We start from the raw sequence: 12,290 nt of genomic DNA on the forward strand, positions 1-12,290 counted from the left end.
CAGCTGCGTACGTACAAATCTTTTTGGTAGTGTTCAGCTCAGAGGAGTGCAATGCTTGATATACATGCATGTTGGAACCAACACTTGAAGTCACAACTGGTGGCATTGAACCAAAGTGAAGGACATATGATTCTGACTGCTTTGCAACATCCTTCGAGCCAACATTGGTGAAGCTCTCACCTGCACGAGATGTACATTGATTAGAACTTCACCGTACCAAATTGTCAGACAAACTTTGGGACTGGAAAGGAGCCGAGGAGATGGAGCATGAGTAGATTCTGACGACCGATGATGAGCAGCGAAGATGGAAGGAGAGCTTAGTCCCACCGGGCGTGCCATTTGTTTTACGCGAGAGAAATATTTAATATGGCTTTCTCTCTGTTGATAGTATAAAGCGCGGGCGTGCCAGTATACAATTGTATACAATTTAAATAACACAAACACAAAGATCATGCGAAGGAAGCTTGTAGTTTTTATTAACTTTTGCAGATCACATACAAGTCCTATTACATATTCTCTGTATAGCATCTGACATACAAGAGACGATTGTGTAATTCTCAACTCCTAGAGCCTCGAGAGGACTTCTAGTTAATTACATCCACAGTTTATATCTATGGATAACCTCCGATTATGCTGCATCAAGCGGTCATCATCATCATCGACTCGTAGCTCACATCTGCCAAGGCATATGACATGCAAATATTGGATAACTTAATTCAATTGCAGCCGCATCAACAAATCGTGGATGCAACGCCAAATCTGGCACCATATTCAGAAAAAGCCTCAACATAGATGTTCGGCCTCGTCGGTCGCGAACAATATTTGTCCCGCCTCGTCGGTCAGGATTTATATGTAGGTTCCGGCATCGTCGGTCGCGGAAAAAGATGTGTCCCGCCTCGTCGGTCAGGATATATGTGTAGATTGTGTGTAGATTCCGGCCTCGTCGGTCGCGGAAGAAGAGTACGTAGGCTGTACTGAACCACAGGCCTGATGTGAATCGTCGCTCTATAAATTGTTGATCACGGGTCTTTGCTTATTCCAATGTAGATGACCACGTTTTTGCTCAAAAGTCACATGCATATGCCCCTTACAGGAAACTTGAAGACCAGCCGATGCGTGTACATGCGAGCCTCGCAAATAGATAGATGCACTTGTATTTTTTTGAAGATTTCCACAAGCCGCGACATATCGTAAAATACTAGGAGACACTTCTGTAGTATTATGAATACATGGCGGCGATATAAAATCGCGTAGAGCCATGTCACGCTGCCATCTTACACACCGAATCATAAAATGTCTGTGGCGGCGATGTAACTCACGTAGAGCCAAGACACTGTCCATTTTGCATATTAGATCATGAATATCATCGGCGGCGATATAAAAATCATGTAGAGCCGAGACAAAACCAGTTTTGAAGATTTCATCGGCGACGACATAAATCGTGTAGAGCCGGGACGACACCACTTTAACAGATCGGAATAAACATCCAAGGCGGTGATATATATGAATCACGTAGAGCCAGAAAACACCACAAACCTGTAATACTGAAGAAGAAGAAAAAGATGTCGCATGCTACCTCCATGCAATATACTCACCAAATGTCGTCATTGATTTGTGACTTGAAGAAGCCAGCCGATGGAGATCGGCAGGGGCAAGATGCAGATGTGGGGCGTAGGGTGAACTGGAGTGTAGCTGGATCGAAACTAGGCGTATGATGGTGGCGGCGAAATGACGTATCAGTGTGTTTCCAGTGTCTCTCCCCTTCCAAAAAAACTGATGATCACACGCAGAGGCCTTTACATATTATCAGTCTACCGCCAGCCACAGATGGAGATGAAGAGATATTTACTATATATAAAAGTTGAAGCTATTTGCCGTTACCACAACGTTTTGGTAACTGTTCACGCACACTTTTACTCCAATCAGCGATGGACGCGTCTTCTTTCTGGCCTTTTTTTTCGTTTAGCCGTGCAGTATTTTTAGAAGGTGGTTTCTCGGGAACGATCTCCAATTCTCGATGACCAGAAGCTCCACGATTGATACATGGTCACGTGTGTGAGTTGATTAAGCGGCAGGGGTCAAAGCCGGCCAGATCAAAGCGGTGCCCATCCCTCCGTCGAACGTTCCTGGCCCCCTATCTTTTTCTCTCTCATCTGCTCTCTGTTTCGAGAAAATTTTCGTGTTCAAGCTTCTCCGCTGGCGGTGGGCTGTGGGTCAAGCGCTACTCTGACGTCGAGGCCGTGCCCGAGGCGCCACCGCGTACTCTGATCTACCTCCACCTCCGCCTCGGACGATGACAACGACCACCTACAGGCCGCAGCGCCGCCGACGGGACAGCTATCCCGCGGTGGAGGCGGCGCTCGACGTGTGGGCGTCCGTGCGGGAGCGGCATAGGACCATTCTCCGGCTGGTGGGCCTCAACAGGGACACCTCCCTCGCCCGTCTCGAGATGCGTTGATAGGTCTCCTACGACGGGCCCATCCAGCCGGCGGCGGTCTCGCCTATGTTCTGAATCCTAATCCAGATCGGACGCCGCTGTGTTGGCCTCCACCACCAAGTCGCCGTTCGTGGGCTGCAGACCTTCGACATCGCCCGGTTCCTCCGAAGCCACGCCAAAGGCCGAGGACGCGGATACCAGGTGCCTGTCCGGCTATCCGGGTTCGTCCTCGACGATGGCGCGTCACCCGCTGCAGCGGAGGTGGGCACGGCCAGAGAGCAAGGTGCCATGGCTGCCGCCCTCGCGTCGTCTTTTGATGCGGCTAGGACGGCCACTCATGCCGCCGCTAGGTATGTCGTGTCCGAGCTGCACGGCCTCTGCTTCGGCCGCTTTCCCTGCTGGCCACCGCGGAAGATGCACTGCGAGCCGTGCCACACAGGCCAGCCAGCCCCCTCATGCTGCCAAGCGCGGCCGTTGCGCTCACCTGCCGCCTCCGCCGTCGCACCCGTCCGATGAGTGGCTACTTGCCTACTTCGTCAGGTCAGTACCCCGTCCCTTTTAACTGTTTTTTTTATCATGCTGGAGGTAATTTAGTGCTATATGTGATACATGAAACAGAGTTACAGACCGGAATGGCTTATGGTTGCCTTCTATCAGATGGTGATGTTTATCCGTTTGAAATTCCTGCATCCCTGTTGTATTTTTTTATATCATGAATGTATCTATAGGAATCCTTCTGCAATGTCGTCAGGAATTCTGAACGTTTATCCTATGGAGCATACCCATTCTATATTGGCCGACAAGTTGATATAGTCATGCATAGCCCTTCAGGATAGTCATTTAGAATTTCTCAATCATTGGCTCTTAATATTTTGCTCACGTAGATAAGAAGGATATAAAAAATCATTATTGCAGGATGTCTCCCATATACAATGGAAAATTCAGACATTATTGTTCTGCTGCAATTTTTCCAGAGAATTTAAAGAATATCTAGGTTTCTCCAGGGTTTAAGTTTCAAACATACGTTGATTTCAAGGAAGGGATGCAGGTACAATGGTCATATCTATAGTAGTTAGGGGTCTTACCTTATTTGATCTGCTGAAAATTGTCCTTGGCAAAGAAACTGAGAATTCATATGTTAGGAAGAGAGTATGTTTTCCAATTTCAGAATTATGAAGATCAAGTATATTCTTTAATCTCAGAATTATGCAGAAAGATTATATTCTTTGACTGCATACAAGGGTAAATTTAGAGGTTCCAGCATGGAGTCCAAATTAATTTTGCTATTTTTGGATGAAGTGCAAGGAAATTCTGCTTTTTGTAGGTCTTAGGGATACTCTACTTGACTAATTTTGTTTTGCATGTTTTGGTTCTACCATCGGCATAGTTCTGAAATATGGCACGTCTATTCTCAAAAAAGGTGTCGAGGTAAGTAATATGGTACTCTATTTAGTGCAAAATTTAAGTTTTCACTCAATCACTAACCATAGAAGTATATACAAGAGCCATAGTGACAATGAAGCAAGACTCAGTTTCGTCTCATTTCCCCCTACCACTGATTTGATAATTGTCATTCCTCTTCTTTGCACTTATATGAATAAAGAGTGAGCAAATATATATCTCAGTGGACCGTGGTCTTCATCTTATTTTTATAGATGTTCATGTGAGATCCCATAAAAAAATTCCCTATTTTCAGTTGAGCTGTTTTGTTACTACTTTTCTAGGAAGTTCATGTTACATTTGCAAAGCATTATAGACAAGTACGACATCTCTTTACCACTGGCAGTAATGTAGTCATGTTCTCGGAAATTCATGTCGCATGCACAGATATAATAACATCGAATATGACATCTCTTTTTTGTTGGGAGCATAATAATCAGGTTATGTAAAGATAAGCTTCTAACAGTGTTTCTGCAGTGAGTTGATCAAACTTTCTCAGTTACAGGAGGCCTGTTGTGATATTGATACCGCTATCGAATATATTGTGGTCATTCTCAGTTTTAACATCTGACCGGAACTGTTCCTGGAGTATGATAAGACTGTTCTGCTGATAACACATTCTGGTGATAATACTAGCATGGTAAATCCTTCTAATGCACAGTAACGTCCAAAGAGGTATTTACAAGCTCTTTCTATATTTAAAATTTAAAATATCAGTGCAATTTACAGTTAGTGGATTTTGACGTCATATGTTGTAAATATGACTAGCATCCTTTTTCCGGACTGCAATGCTTAGTACTGCACTTCTTCTGCAAGCGATTTCTTACCTGGTGAAAATCCCATCGAGTGATTTGTCTGTATGAGATGACAACTCTGATCCGAATCTGCTTGGATTTAAGTGACAACAAAAAGTATTCTCTGATTATTTGAAGTTGCAAACCTGATGGGAATAGGCAAGCTAATACTCTTACTTTTTTCTGGCTATTCTTTGTGATGTGATCCAGATCTGCTTGGATTTAAGTGACAGGAAAGAGTATTCTCTGATTATTTGAAGTGGAAAACCTGATGGAAGTAGGCAAGCCAATTCTTTTTTCTGTCTCCTCATTCATGTCTTCGTTATTCTTTTGGTAGGTCCACCGATTGTGTCAAAGTTCCTGAAAATGGCACACCACAAGGTTCATCTTCACATGATGCACTTACATCTCTATTTCTCAACAAGTATACTATTTTTGTGGACAAGGGTCAGTATCTTCATGGGATAACTAACTAGAAGGTATAAATATAAGACTGACCCTGCTACATCTAAAAGCGGTGAAATTCAACCGACTGAATGCTATATTTTACCAAACTTGCTTGACCTGGGGACTATTCAGAATTTCAGATGTACACTTTATGCGGTGGTTCTACACCCCAACCATCATACTTACTTTGCAAATCACGTGTGCGTTTATTGAAGAAAATGTGGATGTTCTGTTTAGGTGAAGCTACTAAGTGAATGCATTTTTGCTGTATCTTGCCCAAGATAATCACGGATAAATAAGATTAATACAGTGAACACCCAACTGCAGTTTGGTTGGATGTAAGATGCAGCATATTCCGTTTAAGTGAAAATTGTAGTCAACTATTATATACACAGTGCAAGTTTCAATCAGCTTATGACGTGCTTTCTCACTTCCGTCTTTGCCCTTTATAGATGCGATCAGTTCATGTTTTCCCTTATGCTCTTCTTTTCAGTTACTTTGCCGTGTACTTCTCACCAATTTAATCAGCATACCTATACTGTTCTGAGTGTGACGCAAGTGAGCAGTTCTGCATCTCGAATAGTTGGACGGCCGTGTCTCTTCTTTTTGTTTACTTTTCATCTGATGAAGTTTTCTCTGACGGATTCTCCTTTGTACGGAAGAACACTTGGATTTTTGGGTGCCACTTCTATCAAATCGAAGACTAAAATGGTTCAGGCAGCCTCACATCTTATATTAGGGAAGAGATTGTATTTGTGTAAGGTATCATGGGTGAAGCACATAATTTTTCCTAACCAAGCTACCCCTGCCTTCTTCAGTAGCTCTACCCATATTTTCTTTGTCCACGGGCGCGGCGTGGCGCCGCGGTTAACTTCCTAGTAAGTATCACCTGCGCCCCGGCCGCGGTTGTTATCGAGAAGTTTGAACTGCTCCGCTTGGTGAGGCGCTGGCCGTTTCAATCGACATGAAACATGTACCGTATACATACGTATGCACTTCATGCCTAGGTGTGATTCCAAAGTCCAAAAGCGTGCATGTTCCGAACTAGCTGGCAAACTGATACAAATCGCTAAACAACCAGATTTCCATGCTACCAAATAAATAATAGTAACAAGAAATATCAATTGTCTGATCCATTGGTATATTGCATGCAGCTGCTACCATTTCATACATATCACGGCTGATGGCTTAGTCAAAATCACCTTGCTAGAATAAAATTGTCACGTGATTCTTTTGCTCCCTTTTGATCATTAAATATCTATATATATAATGCTCAACAAATTTATGTTACTATAATTTTTCCCTGCTAGCAAAGCGACGTATATCAGATTTCATAGTACCCTCTATGACCAAAACACCGTCAAACAATGTCATATCGTAAGCATTCGAGTTGATAAACGAGGTCTAGCTATATCCAAACCAGACAAATCATGTATCTACCCCCCTCGATCTTATGAAGTCTAGCATGAAGAGAAGTCGTTTTGGGTTTCAAACATGGAAATTTCAAGAACATCCCAAAAGCTTCATTTTAGAGTGACTAAGAAGGATACATGCTTACCTTTTAATTTTCATGTTTTAAACTTGTTTAAATCTTGGTTGAACCTAGGATTTGACCAAGATTCAAATATATGAGCATAAAATTCAAAAAAAACAGAAAAATGAAAAACCAAAGCACATAGTCTTCTTATGTCTATAGTTAGCATTAAAGTTGATAAACAGGTCTAGATATATTCAAACTAGAAAATTATGTATATATCTACACCCCTAACCCTAAACTCTGTCTTATAAAGTCAAGCATGCATGAAGAGAAGTGGTTTTTTTGTTTCAAACATGGAAATTTCAAAAACCCTCCCAAGAGCTACATTTTGGGGTGACTAAGAAGGATATATGCTTATTTTTTCATATTCAGGATTTAAACATGTTTAAACCATGGTCAAACCTAGGATTTGACCAAGATTCAAATGGGCATCAAAATTGAAAAAAAATCAGCAAAAAGAAAAACCAAAGCAAATAGTTTTCTTATGTTATATAGTAAGCATTAAAGTTGATAAACAAGGTCTAGACATATTCAAACCAGACAAATCATGTATCTATACCCCCTAACCCCTAAACTCCGTCTTATGAAGTCAAGCATGAAGAGAAGTGGTTTTGGGTTTCAAACATGGAAATTTCAAAAACCTCCCAAAAGCCCCTTTTCAAATATTTCAAACTTATTCAAATTTGGTTCAAATTTGAAATACATACAAGTTATAGCACACATATTGCATACATTTTCACACAAACTGCACTAGATGCTAACCCTATAATTTGAGGCCATTTGGATGAGGTCGAAAAAAATTCTTGGATTAGAATCGTGTTGTTCGAACCCCGTAGTTGGATTTTTTTGAACCCTTGATCTGTAGAACTGGGCAAAACCCGAGTTTAACCTATTTAATTATAGATTCGTATATCGATTTTTCTACTACCTTTTTATTATTACTATGCAGCACATGGGTGTTTGCCCGTCGAGTGAAACTCGGAGGAAGATGGATCACTCGGAAGGAGAGAAGAAGGGAGAGCATTATGGTGTCTCCCCTTTTTCGGGTGATGATGTTGACTTTTGTGTAGGGTTTGTCAGTGAGCAGGAGGTGCGAGCGAGCGAGCGAGCGAGTCGAGCGAGGCCGAGAATGAGAGAGATTTGTTTTTTTTTGTGAGAGGGGCAACCGAAGGATCCAGAAGGACCCACAGACTTCCAATACGCATCCTGATGCGTCTTCTCTTGACAAAGAAGATGGTTGGGAGTTTGCGTACCTATTGCACGTGACTTGTGCTCACTGAAGTGTGGGACCTCAAGCGTGGGCACCACACGTAAGTGACAGACCTGTTGGTGTAAAAACTCGATTGATTATTATAGTGCATTAGAACAAAGTTTCCTATGGATTCAAGGGTAGGAAATCCAAGTTAACTCATTTACGTGTTAAACTTGTCTAAATCTTGGTCAAACCTAGGATTTGACCAAGATTCAAATGGGCAGAAAAATAAAAAAACAGAAAAATGAAAAACCAAATCACATAGTCTTCTTATGTCATATAGTAAGCATTAAAGTTGATAAACAAGGTCTAGACATATCAAACCATACAAATCATGTATCTACCCCCTAACCCCTAAACTCCGTCTTATGAAGTCAAGCATGAAGAGAAGTGGTTTTGGGTTTCAAACATGGAAATTTCAAAATCCTCCCAAAAGCCCCTTTTCAAATATTTCAAACTTATTCAAATTTGGTTCAAATTTGAAAGACATACAAGTTATAGCACACATAGTGCAAACATTTTCACACAAACTGCACTACATGCTAACCCTATAGCTTGAGGCCATTTGGATGAGGTCGAAAAAGTTCTTGGATTAGAATCGTGTTGTTCGAACCCCGTAGTTGGATTTTTTTGAACCCTCGATCGGTAGAACTGGGCAAAACCCAAGTTTAGAGTGACTAAGAAGGATACATGCTTCCCTTTTCATTTTCATGTTTTAAACTTGTTTAAATTATCTTGGTCAAACCTAGGATTAGACAAGATTCAAATGGGCATCAAAATTGAAAAAAAAATCAGCAAAAAGAAAAACCAAAGCAAATAGTTTTCTTATGTAATATAGTAAGCATGAAAGTTGATAAACAAGGTCTAGACATATTCAAACCAGACAAATCATGTAGCTATACCCCCTAACCCCTAAACTCTGTCTTATGAAGTCAAGCATGTGAAGAGAAGTGGTTTTGGGTTTCAAACATGGAAATTTCAAAAACCTCCCAAAAGCTTCATTTTAGAGTGACTAAGAAGGATCCTTGCTTCCCTTTTCATTTTCATGTTTTAAACTTGTTTAAATTATCTTGGTCGTCAAACCTAGGATTTGACAAGATTCAAATGGGCATCAAAATTGAAAAAAAAAATCTGAAAAAAGAAAAACCAAAGCAAATAGTTTTCTTATGTCATATAGTAAGCATTGAAGTTGATAAACAAGGTCCATACATATTCAAACCACACAAATCATGTATCTATACCCCCTAACCCCTAAATTAATTAACTATGTCTTATGAAGTCAAGCATGTGAAGAGAAGTGGTTTTGGGTTTCAAACATGGAAATTTCAAATACCTCCCAAAAGCTTCATTTTAGAGTGACTAAGAAGGATCCATGCTTACATTTGCATTTTCATATTTTAAACTTGTTATAATCATTATCAAACATAGGATTTCACCAAGATACAAATGGGTGGGCACAAAATTCAAAAAAATCAGAAAAATGAAAAAAAAAGCACATAGTCTTCTTATATATGTCATATCGTAAGCATTCAAGTTGATAAACGAGGTCTAGGTATATCCAAACCAAACAAATCACGTATCTACCCCCCGTCGATCTTATGAAGTCTAGCATGAAGAGAAGTCGTTTTGGGTTTCAAACATGGAAATTTCAAGAACATCCCAAAAGCTTCATTTTAGAGTGACTAAGAAGGATACATGCTTACCTTTTAATTTTCATGTTTTAAACTTGTTTAAATCTTGGTTGAACCTAGGATTTGACCAAGATTCAAATATATGGGCATAAAATTCAAAAAAAATGAAAAAATGAAAAACCAAAGCACATAGTCTTCTTATGTCTATAGTTAGCATTAAAGTTGATAAACAGGGTCTAGACATATTCAAACTAGAAAATCATGTATATATCTACACCCCTAACCCTAAACTCTGTCTTATGAAGTCAAGCATGCATGAAGAGAAGTGGTTTTTTTTGTTTGAAACATGGAAATTTCAAAAACCCTCCCAAGAGCTACATTTTGGGGTGACTAAGAAGGATAGATGCTTATTTTTTCATATTCGTGATTTAAACTTGTTTAAACCATGGTCAAACCTAGGATTTGACTAAGATTCAAATGGGCATCAAAATTGAAAAAAAATCAGCAAAAAAAAAACCAAAGCAAATAGTTTTCTTATGTTATATAGTAAGCATTAAAGTTGATAAACAAGGTCTAGACATATTCAAACCAGACAAATCATGTATCTATACCCCCTAACCCCTAAACTCCGTCTTATGAAGTCAAGCATGAAGAGAAGTGGTTTTGGGTTTCAAACATGGAAATTTCAAAAACCTCCCAAAAGCCCCTTTTCAAATATTTCAAACTTATTCAAATTTGGTTCAAATTTGAAAGACATACAAGTTATAGCACACATATTGCATACATTTTCACACAAACTGCACTAGATGCTAACCCTATAATTTGAGGCCATTTGGATGAGGTCGAAAAAATTCTTGGATTAGAATCGTGTTGTTCGAACCCCGTAGTTGGATTTTTTTTGAACCATTGATCTGTAGAACTGGGCAAAACCCGAGTTTAACCTATTTTATTATAGATTCGTATATCGATTTTTCTACTACCTTTTTATTATTACTATGCACCACATGGGTGTTTGCCCGTCAAGTGAAACTCGGAGGAAGAGGGATCACTCGGAAGGAGAGAAGAAGGGAGAGCATTATGGTGTCTCCCCTTTTTCGGGTGATGATGTTGACTTTTGTGCAGGGTTTGTCAGTGAGCAGGAGGAGCGAGCGAGCGAGCGAGCGAGTGAGCGAGTCGATCGAGGCCGAGAATGAGAGAGATTTGTTTTTTTTGTGAGAGGGACAACTGAAGGATCCAGAAGGACCCACAGACTTCCAATACGCATCCTGATGCGTCTTCTCTTGACAAAGAAGATGGCTGGGAGTTTGCATACCTATTGCACGTGACTTGTGCTCACTGAAGTGTGGGACCTCAAGCGTGGGCACCACACGTAAGTGACAGACCTGTTGGTGTAAAAACTCGATTGATTATTATAGTGCATTAGAACAAAGTTTCCTATGGATTCAAGGGTAGGAAATCCAAGTTAACTCATTTACGTGTTAAACTTGTCTAAATCTTGGTCAAACCTAGGATTTGACCAAGATTCAAATGGGCAGAAAAATAAAAAAACATCAAAATGAAAAACCAAATCACATAGTCTTCTTATGTCATATAGTAAGCATTAAAGTTGACAAACAAGGTCTAGACATATCAAACCATACAAATCATGTATCTACCCCCTAACCCCTAAACTCCGTCTTATGAAGTCAAGCATGAAGAGAAGTGGTTTTGGGTTTCAAACATGGAAATTTCAAAATCCTCCCAAAAGCCCCTTTTCAAATATTTCAAACTTATTCAAATTTGGTTCAAATTTGAAAGACATACAAGTTATAGCACACATAGTGCATACATTTTCACACAAACTGCACTACAAGCTAACCCTATAGCTTGAGGCCATTTGGATGAGGTCGAAAAAATTCTTGGATTAGAATCGTGTTGTTCGAACCCCGTAGTTGGATTTTTTTGAACCCTTGATCTGTAGAACTGGGCAAAACCCGAGTTTAGAGTGACTAAGAAGGATACATGCTTACCTTTTCATTTTCATGTTTTAAACTTGTTTAAATTATCTTGGTCAAACCTAGGATTAGACAAGATTCAAATGGGCATCAAAATTGAAAAAAAAAATCAGCAAAAAGAAAAACCAAAGCTAATAGTTTTCTTATGTCATATAGTAAGCATTAAAGTTGATAAACAAGGTCTAGACATATTCAAACCAGACAAATCATGTAGCTATACCCCCTAACCCCTAAACTCTGTCTTATGAAGTCAAGCATGTGAAGAGAAGTGGTTTTGGGTTTCAAACATGGATATTTCAAAAACCTCCCAAAAGCTTCATTTTAGAGTGACTAAGAAGGATCCATGCTTCCCTTTTCATTTTCATGTTTTAAACTTTTTAAAATTATCTTGGTCGTCAAACCTAGGATTTGACAAGATTCAAATGGGCATCAAAATTGAAAAAAAAAAATCTGAAAAAAGAAAAACCAAAGCAAATAGTTTTATTATGTCATATAGTAAGCATTGAAGTTGATAAACAAGGTCCATACATATTCAAACCACACAAATCATGTATCTATACCCCCTAACCCCTAAATTAATTAACTATGTCTTATGAAGTCAAGCATGTGAAGAGAAGTGGTTTTGGGTTTCAAACATGGAAATTTCAAAAACCTCCCAAAAGCTTCATTTTAGAGTGACTAAGGAGGATCCATGCTTACATTTGCATTTTCATATTTTAAACTTGTTTAAATCATTATCAAACCTAGGATTTCACCAA

At 39.7% G+C, this 12,290-nt stretch overlaps 1 long non-coding RNA gene across 1 annotated transcript; it reads left to right on the forward strand.

Annotated features, from left to right (window-relative positions):
• Positions 1 to 2,091: 2,091 nt before the first annotated feature.
• LOC127295463 (uncharacterized) lies at positions 2,092 to 5,938 on the forward strand. Its single transcript, XR_007847869.2, has 2 exons — positions 2,092 to 4,948; positions 5,009 to 5,938. It is a non-coding gene; the product is annotated as an uncharacterized lncRNA (long non-coding RNA).
• The last annotated feature ends 6,352 nt before the right edge of the window (positions 5,939 to 12,290 follow it).

This window comes from Lolium perenne, chromosome 4, assembly GCF_019359855.2.
Source record: "Lolium perenne isolate Kyuss_39 chromosome 4, Kyuss_2.0, whole genome shotgun sequence".
NCBI classification, from domain to species: domain Eukaryota; kingdom Viridiplantae; phylum Streptophyta; class Magnoliopsida; order Poales; family Poaceae; genus Lolium; species Lolium perenne.